Below are 18,928 nucleotides of genomic sequence, written 5' to 3'. Positions count from 1 at the left end.
CTGCTGGTGGAGATGGGGACAGCAGGCATTCTTCCTCTGCTGGTGGACCTGCTACCTGGGCTGCTGTTCCACTTATAACTCCCTCCAGGTAGCTGAGGACCAACTCCACACCTTCCTCCCAGGTGCTTACGGTGTGTTCCCTTGCATACGCCTCCCATCGCTCGCTGTCCATCAACCGCAGGAACTGGACGGCTACTGGTATTGACTGGGCCTCCAGCCCAGCATTTTCCCAGATCCAGTCCCGCAGTTTGATGGCGTCTTCTGCCACATTTCCTCTTTTTTTTTATTTATTTATTTTTTAATCCAAATATGCGGTTCCTGCTCTGGCCTGAGTCCTGGAGGCGCTGTAGATCCCACGCAGGACACCACGTGTCACAAAGACGGCCGGAGTGGGTGGCGTCAGACCAGAAGCAGGAAATAAACAGACAGAGATGTGTGGTTTGGTGAAGCTGAGCGAATGCTTTCGCTCAGCATTTAATAAACAGAACAGAAAATAAAAGGTTGGAACACAAAACAGGACACGGCACTACACGCCAAAATAAAAAGACAAACAAAACGGACTACACAGACAAAACATGGTGAGCAGATTTAACTATTATTATTATTATTATTATTATTATTATTATTATTATTATTATTATTATTATCTTTACCTCCGTCTCCAATCCCGTTCCCCACTCACCGAACATCCAACCCCGACTGAATGAAACGTGCATCTATATATACTGTTGTGCTGGGATTCAATTACTAATTAATTATTCACTTGAATCCCAGCACGTGAATTAATTCTGTGCAACCCCGTGCTCACATATTACATTTAACCAGCACGTGAAGTGATTTGTGCTCTCCTCGTGCCTAAATACAAATCTACACTTTTTAAATACACGTGAAACACAGACCCGTTTATATCCCGTGTACCAATGACTATACACCAACATTTACATACGCCAGCAACACACAAATGCACACAGGGACGGGGCACATTGCCACATGACTAAACAGAAATGTATGTACAAATATAAGAATATATTAGTTAACATACGTTGTATACTGTGTGTCATACCCATAACAGGATTATCTTTAAATAGCTTCATTAATAATGACATACACTCATCCCTTTGACTAAATTCTGCCATTTATTTTAGTAAGTCATTCAACAAATGGCTTTAATTTAAACCCAGTACTTTTCACTTTAACTGACTAATGACTCCTAGCAATCAAAACTAAAGTCAACATTGGTCTGTTCTACCATACATTATGATTGAAGTGTATTCATTTAAAAATATTCATAAATCTAGTTATCATTTCCCCATGCGAATATAAATTGACATGTCCAAAACCCACAGAGGAGATAGCATTATTCTTCATTGGATTAATTGCTATTATGCAGAGGCGGTGGAATTGAATGCAGTGCTGAGAAGCACATATTTTATTTCTAATTACAATGCATCCCTAATGTACAGCCAAATGAGGGATGTACATGATGGGATCAGCATGTATAAAACATAACTGTGAACTTGTACATTTGTAGTATTTCTAGTATTGTAAGAGGTGTTTTGGGGGCATTTTTATATGTTAAGATTAAAAACCATTGAAACCATATATACTGCTGTTGCACTAGCTGCTACACTATGCTTAGGGATTTCTAAGTGAATACAGTAAGCCATGTGTTTTCAAAGAGCATTTAGCAATTGATTGTCATTACCACAGCAGGACAGTAAATGCCTGTTGTGCCCTCTGGAAATCAGCTAAAAAAAAGACACATCTAAAGGTTCTTCCTTCATTAACCATCAAAGTTGTCCGTTGCTACCGATAGCCTTTTGATTTCCACCCATGTATTTAAAAGGGGGGTTTAACAAGCAGTGGTGGTAGGGCTTTTAGCTGCTATGCTCTGCAGTTCTGGAGTTCTGTTCACAGTTTAATTATGTGTGTAGAAACAGTTTATTTTTTAATAAACTTTTTGATCAGGCTTTTGTAACTGGTATGGTATGTATGAGCTTCACATGTCTTTTTAATGAGCATATAGTTTCAAATGTCATTCTATGTATGTGTGCCTCCTGTCTTTTCATGATATTTACAACCATTCAGAGTGGTTCTCTGTTTGGATGCTGCAATACTGAGTTATCATTTTCCTCCATATCTTTCTTTTAGCAGGTCTGGAGAATTCTAACTGCCTTATTTCATACCTGACGTATTATGTGTTTCCATCTGCAACACAAAACTATCGTTTTTTCTCCATATCTGTCTTTACATGACTTTGAACTTGCTTTGAGTGTGTCTGGAGAATTCTTACTGCCTAAAACTGAGCAGACTTCCTGATTCCATTTAAACGACATGACAATGTGACCTCTGAACTCCGGTCTAACCTGCTACTAGAGAGTGTAAGTAGGAGGGAACATCAAGCTGAAAGGCAATCTTGTCATATGATTTGAATGAAATGAGGAAATGTGTACAATTCTCGTTAGTTGATAACACAGTATTGGATGAGCAGTTAACACAACGGCAATCATCATAAAAAGGCAAGCGAAAAGGTGAGAAAAAGAAAACTATATTTTTGTAAATAGCATTTTCACTAAAATCCCTGATCACCACCACTAAGTAGGCCCTAGATACTGCATGTTATGAACATTCATGACCGTTACAGAACTCACATATAGTACTTGTACCGAAATAAAACTGCTCACAACAGCTATGTATTTCATATATCCTTAAGTTGCTTTGTCTGAAAAAGTAAACGTTAGAATAAACGTTATTTACGTTTACAGTAAGTGGTTCATTTTTTTGTCTTATTTCATTGCTCAAAACAACAAATCCAGACCTTTTCACACCAGCTGTAACAGCATGCTTGAAGATCACCGCAGCAGGTTCAAACAGTAACGCTCCATCTCCATGGCGACAAAGGCTCTTGATCCCCAGCATGCTGCGGCCAGTCTCAGCAGAAGTGACAGACGCACTTCTTTTTGCATTGCATGCTAGCACAGATTGTGCATGGAGGGCGGTTTTTAACACAGGAAAAACAACAATAATTCAACCGATAAATTCTCATTAGCATGTTGAATGCATTACTATATTTAGAAAACAATCATATGACATCATCTCTGCTATTTCAGATCAAATATTGTCAAGAGCCATGCTGTGATTCTGTTCATCTCTAATGCCCTTTTCATTAGGAACCAGACCTCATCTAGGCTCCAGTGCATCATAAACACCATTTATAGGATGCTACATCAGCAAAGCACTTAGCATTTGTTCTTGTTTCAGGTACAGGATTGGTTTAAAGATTTCCTACCTGTAACCGGACATTACACAAAACGTTTGTTTTTTTTGTTTTCCCTAATTTATTAATTTACAGCCCATCTCAATTTTGTATCAATGATTATCGAATGCTAGAAATTCTTAAGACTTGAAGACTGGTACTTAGGTTTTTCTTGTTAATAATCTACAACTAATTGGTGCCATAATAAATACCTTGAATTTTGTTCTTGCCACATTTCCATTTTGTTGATCAAATCAACCCCACCCTCTATTTTAAGGAACCTGGTTTTCAGCATTTTGGGGGTAAAATTCAAATCTATAAAAGAAAATGTAGGCTGTCTGAGATATACACACCAAATTTTGCCTGATGGTGGCTTTGTCCCCATACATGAATGAATGTAATTGCTGTTAACAGGTTTATTTTTCTGCTGGGTACTCAGTAAGAAACCAGCAAATGCCTGTTCCAATTCCCACTTCCCCATCAGTTACTGAACCATTCCAGCAGGGATGACTGAATAAGCCAGGGTTAAAATAGGAAATAAATTGGCTTTTAAATGTTTAGTTTGAAATGTTCAGTTATACCTGCATTCATTTAATAACCAGTCTGGGCCTACTTAGGTGATCCAAACAAGACATAAAAGTAGTGTCAGCAGGCATACAAAATTACAGGAATGTGGACACTGCTAACTCACAAATTAGTGACAGTAGTCTCAGTTTTGTCTTTTGGTATGTACTGTATATATCCACCCCATTAGTAATAATCCAGAAGAAAGAAATTCCATGCAAAATGCATAAACCTGTTAATTTGTCGATTTATATTCATAGTTTTCCCAAATTCAATGCTAATTACCAGTTATCAAACATATCTTAAACTCATGCAAAAAGCATAAGCCGATTGCCTAAGCTAATGCTTTGCCACACTTTGTGCTTTTAAAGGAACAAGCGCAAATGCATAAAAGCACATATAAACAAACCACCTAACCTTTCACAGTTTAATCCCTTTTCTAAATAAACCCCAAATTGAATTGGTGTTGAGTCATTTATGAGATATAGAAGCAGACAATTTAAGTTATCCAAGTGTGTAATATTAGTTTCCTGGATTGATAAACATGTTATTTTGATAATACTGTGCCCTATTCAAAATTATAAATGAATTATAGATAAATCACTTTCCATACCGTCATTGAGCACAGTAAATCCCTTGACATTCGGAGGTACCAGTAACATGAGACAGGCTTGGCATATAAACCTTGGCGAGATTACCAGACATGGAAACACTGTCATTTTCAAAGATATGCAATACACACCTAATGTCAATGAATTACAAAAAGGATGATGTAGGCAGAAAATTATGCTGCACATTATTAAACTTGATTCGACTAAATTGTCAAATGGAATGTGAATTTGAATTAGCCCAAGATGCTGAAACAGGGCTGGTGGATAGATTCAGGTTCAATAGCTAATAGATTGAAAGGAAAATTTCTGTTTCTACAGTCCGAGTAGTGTACCTGGAACTTTCATACAGGAAAGAGCACAACTCCTGTATGCTGAATATTCAAACACTGGGCAAAACATATATCTCATGTGTCTGTCACTGTTCTGAGCCTTGCTGACGAGTGTAGAACCTGACTCCATCTATTGAGCAAGCTGTCATTCCTCATATTGTTGTTTTAAAGTGGATGTGATTACCAAAGTGTATGATGCCAATTTTGTATTAAACTAAAAAAATGCATTTCATGTTTCTGTCTGCTGGGGTTGTAATAGGAGTTGTTGATCTGAATTTTAGAAATAGCTGTTGGAAAGGTTTCATAAAACGAGATTTCAGTTCTATTCTTCCCACTTACGGTAAGTCACTTACTTATAAGACACAATGGTACAAGTTTTCAAAGTGTTTACTCTAGTCTTTAATTCCTGTTTTTTTAAAAAGAGAAAAAAAATCATGTCAATGTCACAAAATGGAAAACAAAACACCTCGAGAGTCCTTAAGAGAAGTTGAAATATATAACTTTGTTGTTTGATTCTAGTTTTATAAAACAAACTGCCGTTTTATGTCGTTCAAAAAACTAGGAGGTAATTAAAAACTGGAGTAAACGCTTTGAAAATATGGCTCAATAACTTAAGTTAACATGTATTTGCACTGATGCCTTACAGCTTTTATTTCCGCACCAGCTTTCCAGTGAAACTGGGGAATTGTTTCAGCTCTGACATGCACCCCTTTAATCCAGAACGTACGTCAAACTAATACTCCACAGAAGCTGAACTTCTCTGAAAATAAACAAGTTGAAGAAATTACCAGGTGTCTAGCTTAATTCAAATGTAAAGTCCTACAACAATATTATAGGGGATGGCCGGCATGGATTCAGAACATGGGGGTCGTGCTTAACTAACCTGTTTGACTTCTTGAGGATGTTACAGCTAATGACAACGCTTATGATATAATTCCAGGACGTAATGACGTGAGATAAGAAGAAGGTTAAAATCATGAAATCTCTTCAGTCTACAAAAAGAATGAAATCTATAAAATCATAAACGGTATAAAGTTAACCCAAGACACTACTTCATATTTATTATTATTATTATTATTTGTTTATTTAGCAGACGCCTTCATCCAAGGCGACTTACAGAGACTAGGGTGTGTGAACTATGCATCAGCTGCAGAGTCACTTACAACTACGTCTCACCCGAAAGACAGAGCACAAGGAGGTTAAGTGACTTGCTCAGGGTCACACAATGAGTCAGTGGCTAAGGTGGGATTTGAACTGGGGACCTCCTAGTTACAAGCCCTTTTCTTTAACCACTGGACCACATAGAACCGGAGGGCATAAATGGAAGCTCAATAAAAGTATGTTTAGATCGGAAGGTAGAAAGTACTTTATAATGCAAAGAGTTATAAATACATGAATAGCGTGGTAGGATCTAAAACACTGCGAACATTTAAAAAATGACTAGATTCTGTGCTATTAAATGAGAGCTTCCTAGTAGGAGTGAATGGTGTGCTAACAGGAGACAAGCCTTCATGGGCTGGATGGCCTTTTTTCGTTCCCAGTCTTTTCTTTGTATGTATGTTCTTATCTAAAAGGTCAATACAGTAGCTAATTTACACATTTAAAAAAAGTCTTTGTGAAGAGAGAAGCTGTCATGGTGAAGAGGCCTGTGTGGTCTCTAAAAAGGTAGTGTGGAAATCTTTTGTCTGTGTGTGTGTGTTTAAAATTGTTTTGTGTGAATCAGTAAACGGCTAAGCCTTTTAGAAATATACATCAGGTCTCTTCACCATGACAGCCTCTCTTTTTCTCTTCGCACAGACTGGAGATTGCCCAGAACAAACATTTTCTTTCTGTAGTATACCTAGGCCTGCTAATTACAGGCAGGTGACACAAATTAAACTCAATAAACTAACTACACCTGTGGCTGTGCGAATACAGCCACACCCCCACATTTCTCCCAGGCAGAGATCCGCTCTGCCACAGTAGATATAAAATGTAAGAAATATTTTGGTTTCTTTAGAGACACATCGATATACAGACCACAGACAATGCACTGGAAATGATGTAGACCCAGCTATATAAACATGTAGTGCCACAGAGGGGTCATGGTATTTTGGCATATATCTATATATGTATTAATAACTGAACAAAGCCCTGTCACTACAAGTATATTTGTGTAGTGTTTATTAATAACTAAACAAAGCCATGTCACTACAACGGTATTTGTGTAGTTTTTCATTAAACACTATGACCCTATTTTTCATCTAAGAAATATGAACACCTTGCAATATCAGCATGGGATTTTTAAATTGACAGTTGGCTAGATCATCTTAGAGTGATTTTTGGCACATTACAGAAAGAGAACAAAGATTGCAGGGCTCTTTTCATCAATTTCTGCCATATATGGTAATACATGACAGTGCAGCCACATTCACATTTCAGCAACAGATCCCCTCATTTCTACTTCATTACTGCATTTTATAAAAAAAATCTAATGAGATGAATCACTCAGCTCCTTAGATTTCAGCCTTTTGACGGATAACAGCAAAGTTAATCTACCAGTACATTTAAATAAGACGTATCAGCCTTCATATTGATTCTCAAAACTAGACTCCAGCCTTCAGCCAAAGAGAAAAGAAACATCAAAATAAAGCAGGAAAAAAAGAATTGGTCTATATACCAACATGTTCCTTTCTTCAAAATCCAAGATTTATTGACCAAAATTGTATTTCTGTGTCAAGTCAATTTTTTTTTTCAACAAAAATGCTAAAATGTGATTTGCAAAAAGGACAATTACCACAGTATGTGATCACTGCATAATTACAAGTGTTATAATGCTACAATGTTAATTTTAGGGGAGTGGTAAGCTCTTTATAGCAAATTCATGACTTATATAACCATAGCTATACTAATGCTTAAGTGCATAGACTTTGTATTGTTACCCTAATCATGTATTAGGGAATTATCAGATATTGTGTACCACTTGGCTTGTGTTGTTTATGATGTCAAAATACTTATTCAGATTGAATCTAAAAGCAAAGGAAATAATGAGGTTACCTTGTTTATTTTTCCAGGCACAAGGTTTTCAGTATTTAGAATACAGAGCGAGTGATACTATTTGATATATAGATCTATGGCAGGCCACTAGAGGTGAAGTGCAGCTCCTCAGCTAAGGAGAACACACTTTTACACATACAGTCGTATTTGAGTAATTGTCAAAAGCTGAGGGCACAATAAACCACCCTAACCATCTTACTATATAAATCCATTTGGATGTATTTCTTCGTCCTCACCGTTACAATTATAAAATACGGTACTGAACGTAAGGAAATGTAACACTATTTGAGGGACATGTGTTGCCACAGTATCCTGTGGTGCTGCTGCAACAGCTTTAATAAAGCACTTTATACTACAGTATGGTCTGTATATAAATCACATTAAGATAAATTGCTTGTTTTGACCCCAAGCTGTTTTTATTTTTTACTAGTTGCTATACAATTGAATCCTCAAAAGGGCACCTGCAGATCAGCCATCAACACATTTTTCAGACTAAGCCTTTGTGATGCATTTGGGAGGGTGTAATTAGCTCTCTGTTGCAAAGGTGGTAGGGCTTTTGGCACAACAGTCCCTGAGCATTACATTCAGATATGCACCTTATCTTAGTTTTCTACATAAAGGGTAATTGTATATATTTAGGAGGCAGTAGCTGCTGCAGCAAGAGAACTCGGTGCATGACAAACTACCCTGCCATGGATATAACAGCATGAGATAAATTAATCTTTATAATCACTGCACAAATTATCATACATCACAGTCCCATTCCAATTAGCTGTGGAAATATTGTGCGTTTGTATGATCAGTAGGGGCTGATTAAGAGTGCTAGTCTAATCTTTTACAGAGGTTTGCATTTTTAAACAATACCCTAGTTATGTTAAAGTAACTGTTGATAGGTATGAAAGTTGACTAATGTTTTGCTTGCCTTTGTTTTGTGCATATTTCAACTTTTCATAGATCGTTTAGCTTCTTCCCCCTAGGATCCAGCAACCCCAGAATTCATATATATATATACACACATACATACAGAGGAGACAAAATAAAAAACTAAAAACAGACAACAAAAAAACACTACAATTACAAAGGGAGTTCAGAAATAATATATATATATATATATATATATATATATATATATATATATATATATATATATATATATATATACAGTACTGTGCAAAAGTTTTAGGCAGGTGTGAAAAAATGCTGTAAAGTAAGAATGCTTTCAAAAATAGACATGTTAATAGATTATATTTATCAATTAACTAAATGCAAAGTGAGTGAACAGAAGAAAAATCTAAATCAAATCCATATTTGGTGTGACCACCCTTTGCCTTCAAAACAGCATCAGTTCTTCTAGGTACACTTGCACAAAGTCAGGGATTTTGTAGGCATATAGTCAGGTGTATGATTAAACAATTATACCAAACAGGTGCTAATGATCATCAATTCAATACGCAGGTTGAAACACAATCATTAACTGAAACAGAAACAGCTGTGTAGGAGGAATACAACTGGGTGAGGAACAGCCAAACTCAGCTAACAAGGTGAGGTTGCTGAAGACAGTTTACTGTCAAAAGTCATACACCATGGCAAGACTGAGCACAGCAACAAGACACAAGGTAGTTCTACTGCATCAGCAAGGTCTCTCACAGGCAGAAATTTCAAGGCAGACAGGGGTTTCCAGATGTGCTGTCCAAGCTCTTTTGAAGAAGCACAAAGAAACGGGCAACGTTGAGGACCGTAGACGCAGTGGTCAGCCAAGGAAACTTACTGCAGCAGATGAAAGACACATCATGCTTAGTTCCCTTCACAATCGGAAGATGTCCAGCAGTGCCATCAGCTCAGAATTGGCAGAAAACAGTGGGACCCTGGTACACCCATCTACTGTCCGGAGAAGTCTGGTCAGAAGTGGCCTTCATGGAAGACTTGCGGCCAAAAAGCCATACCTCCGACGTGGAAACAAGGCCAAGCGACTCAACTATGCACGAAAACACAGGAACTGGGGTGCAGAAAAATGGCAGCAGGTGCTCTGGACTGATGAGTCAAAATTTGAAATATTTGGCTGTAGCAGAAGGCAGTTTGTTCGCCGAAGGGCTGGAGAGCGGTACACGAATGAGTGTCTGCAGGCAACAGTGAAGCATGGTGGAGGTTCCTTGCAAGTTTGGGGCTGCATTTCTGCAAATGGAGTTGGGGATTTGGTCAGAATTAATGGTCTCCTCAATGCTGAGAAGTACAGGCAGATACTTATCCATCATGCAATACCATCAGGGAGGCATTTGATTGGCCCCAAATTTATTCTGCAGCATGACAACGACCCCAAACATATTAAGAACTATCTTCAGCGTAAAGAAGAACAAGGAGTCCTGGAAGTGATGGTATGGTCCCCACAGAGCCCTGATCTCAACATCATCGAGTCTGTCTGGGATGAAGAGAGAGAAGCAACTGAGGCTGCCTAAATCCACAGAAGAACTGTGGTTAGTTCTCCAAGATGTTTGGGCCAACCTACCTGCCGAGTTCCTTCAAAAACTGTGTGCAAGTGTACCTAGAAGAATTGATGCTGTTTTGAAGGCAAAGGGTGGTCACACCAAATATTGATTTGATTTAGATTTTTCTTCTGTTCACTCACTTTGCATTTTGTTAATTGATAAATATAAACTATTAACATGTCTATTTTTGAAAGCATTCTTACTTTACAGCATTTTTTCACACCTGCCTAAAACTATTGCACAGTACTGTATATATATATATATATATATATATATATATATATATATATATATATATATATATATAGTTACAACAAATCTGCATTTTCATTTTTAAAACATATCTGCTACTTCATTAAGTTAAAGAAAGTTTTCAGTTTCCATGTCTTACACTGAGGAAATCTGTTACACTTCCTGGGTCATTTCACCTCAACAGTGTCTTCTAAGTAAAAGCATGTCAGTCAAAAAGGGGAAGCAGGGGGCTCCCGAGTGGCGCATCCAGTAAAGGCGCTCCAGGTGGAGTGCAGGATGCGCTCTATAGTCAGGGCGTCGCGAGTTCGAGTCCAGGCGATTCCTTTGCCGACCGAGGATGGGAGCTTCCAGGGGGCTTCGCTCAATTGGCCGAGCGCCGCCCGGGGAGAGGGAGGGTTAGGTCGGCCAGGGTGTCCTCGGCTCACCGCGCACCAGCGACCCCTGTAGTCTGGCCGGGTGCCTGTGGGCTTGCCTGTAAGCTGCCCGAGATCTGCGTTGTCCTCCGACACTGTAGCTCTTGGGTGGCTGCATGGTGAGTCCGCAGTGTGAAAAAAAGCTGTAGGCTGACGGCACACGCTTCGGAGGACAGCGTGTGTTCGTCTTCGCCCTCCCGAGTCAGCGCAGGGGTGGTAGCGGTGAGCTGAGCCTAAAAATAATTGGCCATTTCCAAAATTGGGGTGAAAATAATAAAAATAATTGGCAACGACTAACTTAATAAAAAATAAAATAAAAAAGGGGAAGCAGCTGGTTTGTTAATGAAGCTATTTCCAGATTAAATGGCCCAGCAAGTTTAACTCAATCTGAAAGCATGGCCTGCAAACAAAAATATGAATATAGCATGTGCCTTTCAAAACTGCACATTTGAGACCTATGTAATTATTAACAAAAGTGCACAACAGTTAAGATTTATGAAATTATCTTGTTAGTTATCATATGAGGTTGTTTATGACCTGTTTGTTATACTGCTTGGCTAAAGCTCCCTTTTCTGGTGCCAGCTCTTAAACAGGCATTCTTAAAACAGCACAGATGGCTCAGCACATGGAAACATATTAAACAGCCCCTGTTTTATTACTCACACTAATTGGGAGAATATTCTGAAAATACCCCTTACTATATAATAACTATACTGTATAAAATGGGTAATCCCTGCTAAAAGTGAACACTGTGTAACATGTAATCCCTCATGTAGGAAAATGCATTTACCTTTCTTTTGGAATGAGAAAACTGTGACCAAAAAGTTCCTAAATTAACTTGGCAAAACCAGGATTTCAACCAGCATGACTCACTCCGCAGTCAGACACGTAGGACCACTCAATCACAATGCCTAAATGTGAGGTATGTGAGAAAATAGGAAACTACATTGGATATTATTATGTTGTATGATTTCGATATGCAAGCCTTTTGCCCTTAAAGAAATGAAAAAACGTAAGTCTCGTGACTAGAAGGGATTGTTCAGTCTGAGCGGAGAGAATTACTCCTTATCTCTTAAGAGTTTGAGTTTCTTATATTTCTGTGTAAAACACAAAAGGAGGCATTTGATTTAGGAAAAGCCTTTTCTGCATTGTTATGCACTAAATCAATATGGGCAGAGTTGCACACTTTTTATAAATGATACGAATTGTAAATAAAGAAAGGTGTAATGGGGTATACTGTATAGGTATTTAAAAGATAGCCTCTCAGTCTTACAAAATAATCAAATACATGTTATTCATAACTATTCAGAGAAGACTATCAGTCTGTGAATAGCAGTGTTCGCAGTAAAGCATTTGTGATTACTCTGAATAGGATGTTTACAGTAAACATAGTAAATAGTAAATATGTTTTAATCTTTCAAAGCTACACTGCCTTCCTGCCAAGTTTGACAATTGTGTCATTGCTGAGAACAGAACTGTGAGCCTTGAAAGTTGTAACAATACAAAATCATCTAAAGTGATTGCATAGTGCAATGAAATGCGGTCCTATTCACAAGAAAAGTATACAATGTTTTCTCTTTTGACAATTTGTTTTTTTGTAAACCTGCGACAAATATAGTTGTATTTGATATTTAATTTGAAAACACCAACTATTTCAAATAGTTGAAATATGTAAATATATATGCTCGAATAAATCAATTTTGTTTTTAAATATTCAAATATTGGGCTCCCGAGTGGCGCATCCGGTAAAGGCGCTCCGTGTGGAGTGCGGGATGCGCCCTATAGCCTGGAGGTCGCCGGTTCAAACCCAGGCTATTCCACAGCCGACCGTGGATGGGAGCTCCCAGGGGGCGGCGCACAATTGGCCAAGCGTCGCCCAGGGGGAGGGAGGGTTAGGTCGGCCATGGTATCCTCGGCTCACCGCACACCACAACCCCTGTAGTCTGGCCGGGTGCCTGCGGGCTTGCCTGTAAGCTGCCTGAGAGCTGCGTTGTCCTCTGACGCTGTAGCTCTTGGGTGGCTGCATGGTGAGTCCGCAGTGTGAAAAAAAGCGGTCGGCTGATGGCACACACTTCGGAGGACAGTGTGTGTTCGTCTTCGCCCTCCTGAGTCAGCGCAGGGGTGGTAGCAGTGAGCTGAGCTTAAAAAATAATTGGCCATTCTAAATTGGGAGAAAATAATAAAAATAATTGGCAACGATTACATTTATAAAAAATAAAATAAATAAAAATATATTAATTGCACAAAGCCAAATATTATTTGAAAATATATATTTTTTTAAATTGCAGAAAACAAATACTATTTGAAAATATTTAAATACATGTAAGTTATTTGAAATAAAATAATAAATACCTTCAGCTATTCCCAAATAGTTAATTAATAATAAAAAACTAAAACCTAATTATTACCCTAAATGTATAATTATGTACCCAGTCTCAACACATAGTGATTAAGGAGGATTTCTAAAGAGGAAAATGCTAAACATGTTCAATTCAATAACTTCAAAACAGGCCATTAAACCAGAGGTTAAAGATATTTCATTGTTTTCAAATATTTATCCACTGAAATAAAATATTCAAATATTTCAATTAATTGATCAAATTAAATCTAATTGAAATAGAGCAGTTTCCAAAAGATAATTGAGTGGTTAACAAGGACAAGACTTAACCTGCTTAGAATGCAGGATAATAATTAGGCTGCTGTATGTGACAGTTACATATTTATGAACAGTTTAAAGTATTTAAATGTGGGTGCATTGTGCCTTGTTTTTCCAGGCAAACATCAATGAAATGGACCGTATGAAAGTTTTTGATTGATAAAGAGAGGACCACTTTCGGGGGGGGGGGGGGGGGGGGGGGTGTCTTCCCTGAATCAGGGAAGCACTGAATCAGGGACAAGTGCAAATGAAGGATTCTTAAACCTTTCTGTGACGCTGTAGAATGTAAGCACTAAAAAAAGATGTACTTCATGAAAGAATTATCCTAATAAATTCTCATGTCACAGTATATTATGCATCAAATCACAGGAATAGGCATAAAAACACTTGCAAGAAACCTCCGGGGAGCCCCAACTAAGAAAGCCTCTTTTTTTCTGGAAAAAAAAACAAACAAAAAAAACATGCCATTGCGACATCAGACAAAATGAATCAGGCTGATTTGTTACAACACTAGCAGATTAAAGATAATGCAATTGCAACAGACAGACAGCAATAGTGACATTAATAATTGATAATTAATAATTGATGCAAAATATGAAAAGAAGGCAACATGTAAAAGAAAAAGCTAGAAGGCTTGATACCTTTTGTAATGCCTGTTTGGGCATCAAGCCTCTTCAGAATATTGTGAATGCACTGGAGCAAGCAAGGATGCTTGTGTCAGTGAAGCAGCACAATATTTGAAGTTAGACAGCTTCTGAAAAGGTTCCTACCACCAAGACCAGCCTACACTTCAAGCTCAGACACACAGAAAACGAGAATGGTATATATGTAACCCCTGTCTATTCTAGATGAACTTACTAGTGTGTTGATATATATGTTTTGTATCAAATGCAATCAGAACTACAGTGCCTACAATAGATATATCCATACCCTATATAAAGGGGTTAAAAACACGAACATTCTTGATGTCTGAAGAACATTTTTTACTAAAACATATATTCAGGGTTAGAAACACACACCCACCCTCTCGCCCACGGTGAATTAAATCTGATGAGGACTAGTTGATGTCTGTGTCTCAGTAGTCCTCTGGGCGAGTACTTTAAACAAATGTATACATATACTCTCACGTTCAGTCTTGCGTTAAAAATTGCAAGGAAGTCAATTTTCTAATGGGTGTAGCAGTGGTGAATAAGCATTGACAAATAATACTTAGAAAACTTGGAATTGAAACCTCCCTTCATCTCCCCTGCAATGTCAACCCCACTTAATGAAGTTTTACATTTGTGTTCTCCCTCTGCGCGGGATGCAAAGTTATCGTTTGAATTTACTAAAACACTTTGCATCTTTTGAAGTAAGTGTAAAGTCATTTTACAAAAATTTGGAGATTTATACCAGGTTACGACCCTGACTGAAGATGTCATTAGCAAAGGGGGGCGGTTGTACTAATGAGGTCAAACAATAGGCCACATTTCACTTAACATTTTAAAACTAATAAACAAACAATTACCATAATGAACATTATCGTAGTATGTTACTTAAAACATAATAACACAATATATTCATTCTAAAGTTGAGTTCTTATCTATAAACAGTAACACGTTTAAAACTTGGGACTCACTGTCTGTAGCTTGGTGTTGTTTACATTATCGTCAGCGTATTGTAAGTGATTGGAAGCTGAAATTGCTTTTTTAAAACACACTTTTCTTATACCAATACAGTACTGGTGAGTGATAATCAGTTTGTTTGAAAACCGGGCTTTAATCACTGATAATAGGTTCACAGGCAGTGATTCCGTGAGCGCTCTGGAACTCAAGCACCAATGGGGAAAAATAAGGTCCCGCACAGTGCAAATAAATCACCTATTCTGTCAAATTATAGTGTGGATGCTTCACAAGCAGAACTGTTATTGCAGCGTTTAAAAATATAAAATCCATTTATACAAAGTCTCCCAGCTTTCTTGAAAAGATCTCCTTTTCCCTAGTTTTTCATTTGTATTTGTTATGCTCTAATTAGTATCTAAACCTAGTAGATACAGTGTCTGTCAGTTCTGGCAGATTCTACTTGCTGAAGCGGTTTTCTCCCACTGCTAATTAAAAAGAAATATAGCCACCTTGTTAACAATTTCATCCTGTGAGCTACAGTGAAACGTACTGTCTTTAAATTGGGCCTTTAGTGAAGACCGCGTGTGTACATGAGTACATTAATTATTGTAGATAGTAATTCATAGCCAGCCAGCATTCTTGTAAATAGCAACACATGTAATGTACAATAAAATACAATTTCAGGTGGAGCTGCATGGTCGGCAAGGTGACACAGCTGACAGAATGTTTTCCTCTGTCATCCCGTCTGGTGCTGTCAGTGTCGCTCAGTAACAAGGTGCAAACAGGTGAATTGATCGATCTGTATGAGCATTTACGAAGGTGCTTTGTTAAAAAAAAAATGTAAATATAAATTTATAACGGTGTTTATGTTTTTAACAAAATAAAATCTAAGCCTATTTTTAGGGACCCCAACTGTTTTTGTTGATTCCAACTCCAGGTTCTTCACATAAGGACTAGCAAGTTTACATCAGGACTGCAAGTTTCAAAAGGTACTAGTCCTACATTTTTTCCCCTCACTGCAGCAATTCCCCAAACAGCTCAGAACCAAAGGTTTAGTGAGTGTCCTCCGATCCCATGACTGAGCCGGCTTTCTCTTTTACACCCAGGAAATCAAAAGCGGATGTCAGCGATCTACCGGCCTCTGGAGGACAAAGGTCAGCCCTGCAGGTGTCCGTTCTAAGCTCACTGGGCGACTGGCCAGCAGGGCTCGCTATAGCCCGATGAGAAGAAACAGTCCCTGCCAGTTTTGCTTCCTTAACCCATGGGGGCGCCACAGCCAACATAATGAATCCCCAGCTCAGACTGGCCATCACATCAATCTTAACACATGGTTCTCCATGCAAATAAATCTGCTAAACAGCTGCAGTGACTAAAATAACTAAATACAAAAATACATTTTAAAAAAGCCCCCAACTAATGATGGATCTTACAGCACAAGTCACACCCCCCTCGCCCATATTTCCCCCCAAAGCGCACTCCATAACCCCCCTGCCCCCTTGCCCCCCCCCCCTCCCCCCCCCCCCCCCGAATTTTCTGGTTTGTTTTATATGTTGAAGGCATATAAAATGGTGCACAGGTTTACAAAAATTAGATTCAGCTGGGAGCCTAGACAAGAATTGATTGACTTTAGAAATGTACGGTACAGGGACTTTAATTGATGGTTTTCTTTTTTAGTGGAGTACCTTGACCATCTCTTCAACCAGCATTTCAGGGCTGTAGAATCCCATGTGATTTACACTGATAGGCCAATTAAAAGATACATAGGGAGCGTATTATGACAAGCAACAGACTACTTGCCAAGCTCACAGAGTTCTGAACAAGATGCAACAGTTTTATTCAAACAAAACCCCACCGTAAAGGCCATTGTATATATGGTCCAACAGGTCATTCTGTCCTCCGATGGATTATATTAATTCCCTTCACCCAAAGCGTTGTTTTTAAATACTGTATGAGAAGGACCCACTTAGTGTCAGCTGAAATCCTTTAAAACCTTTTAAAATCTATTTATGATTTTTTATTCCTGAACAATTTCTACTTTATTTGTTTTGTTGAGATTTGTCAACTGGTAATAATATTCATATTTGAACTCTCTTGGATAATTCATAATTCAAACCTACAGCAAGTGCTGAAATCCAACACCATACATTGCCTGCTGACAGAATACTACTATGTGTTTCAAATGAATTATTTTTCAATGATTTCTGCTTCTCTGCACGCTGCCACACACAGTATATAGTCAATACCCACAGCAGGTTTGTCAATATGTTCATAACCAATAGTAAAAATATTATGTGGCTACCACTACCTGTACAAATGGTTAGGACAAAATAACTACAGACAAGTACAATCTAGCAATAACATTCAAAATAGTACAATTGTAATGTTTATTTTATTATTCCACCTCTATTAACCTGATTTAGTATGCTTTTCACACGTGTTGCCTTATCATACACCATGTCAAGAAAATGTCAGCTCATCGGTATTCTTGAGTGGGAGGTCACATCTTCTGAACCAGCATGCCAGTCTTGGATGAATTCCTCTAAACACTGCACTTCATCTGTGGCTGCTATTTCCAGTACTTCAAAATGACACCAATTTTAAATAGTTGTTCAGACAGAGCAGTCTATCTCTTCCATGCCCCTGGGCAAGTTTGTACTAATTATAATTACAGGAGGTGTGTTTTTAAAATGACAAGAGAGCAGCAGGAAGGGAATAATCTATAATGTGTATGGATGTTAATCTTTTCAGAAAATGTTATTCTGTAAAACTGTGAAGAATACAATGCAAAGCGTTGGTTACGGCTGGAAACTGCTTTTAATTTTGACCTGGTATGTGTTTCTGTATAGTTTGGATTTTGCAGTAAGAACTACAACCAGTAAAATGTTTACTTTGTATTATTTATTGTATTATTAATAAAATAATATTTTTTTCAGGGGAAATCATTTGTTTAAACAGACATCTGGGCATGTCTCTTAGAGTCATGCACAACTGCATCCAGCAACAATAGCAGCTAGATATCTATTGCATCGGCACTTATCGCAGAAGCATACCATTCTTTCTTACTACAAAGAGAGCGCATCATTTGAAGATGGTGTTGATATGTGAGTTGTGAAGTAGTATGAGGCCAGTGTCCTGTGACCTTGAGCAGTACATACTGTAAGTGAAGCAGAACTACAAGGTTGATGTCTGAAAGTAAATAGTAGAAGTTCTCTTCCATCATTCTTTTCTACAGCAAGTTCATGAAGGGTGTGGAGTCACAATGGCAGCTAAAGCATCGCCAGTTGATTGCACTCTATCACGCAGAGATAAGGTCCAGAAAATGCGACCACAGCATACTTTTGCCTTTGCTGATTGGAAGTAATAGAATCATTACTGGTTTAACAATAGCCATTGTTGGAAAAGGGAAGATGTAGGAGGTGTAACTACAACTGAAAAAGCTTTGAAGCATAATAAGATTCACTGCAACAAACAATACTCCGTCCATACATCGTAAAATGAATCGCATCTGATTGATGAAACTGTTTTGTATGGGTTATTGTTCATTACAACAGTTAATGTTGCATTCTTGTTAAAACAAGGGAACTTGGGTTAGGTACCGTAAAGAGGGAAGGAACTTTACGTTAGAGAGCATTGCATGAAGGGATACGAGAGTATGGAAGCGCGTTTGCCTCTGTGTATTGAGTGTTAGTAAACAGCACAACATTAAAATGTAGTATCTGAGTTTGTT

The sequence above is a fragment of the Acipenser ruthenus genome, chromosome 26 (genome assembly GCF_902713425.1).
Source record: "Acipenser ruthenus chromosome 26, fAciRut3.2 maternal haplotype, whole genome shotgun sequence".
In the NCBI taxonomy this organism is placed as follows: domain Eukaryota; kingdom Metazoa; phylum Chordata; class Actinopteri; order Acipenseriformes; family Acipenseridae; genus Acipenser; species Acipenser ruthenus.
This window is presented reverse-complemented; position numbering follows the sequence as displayed.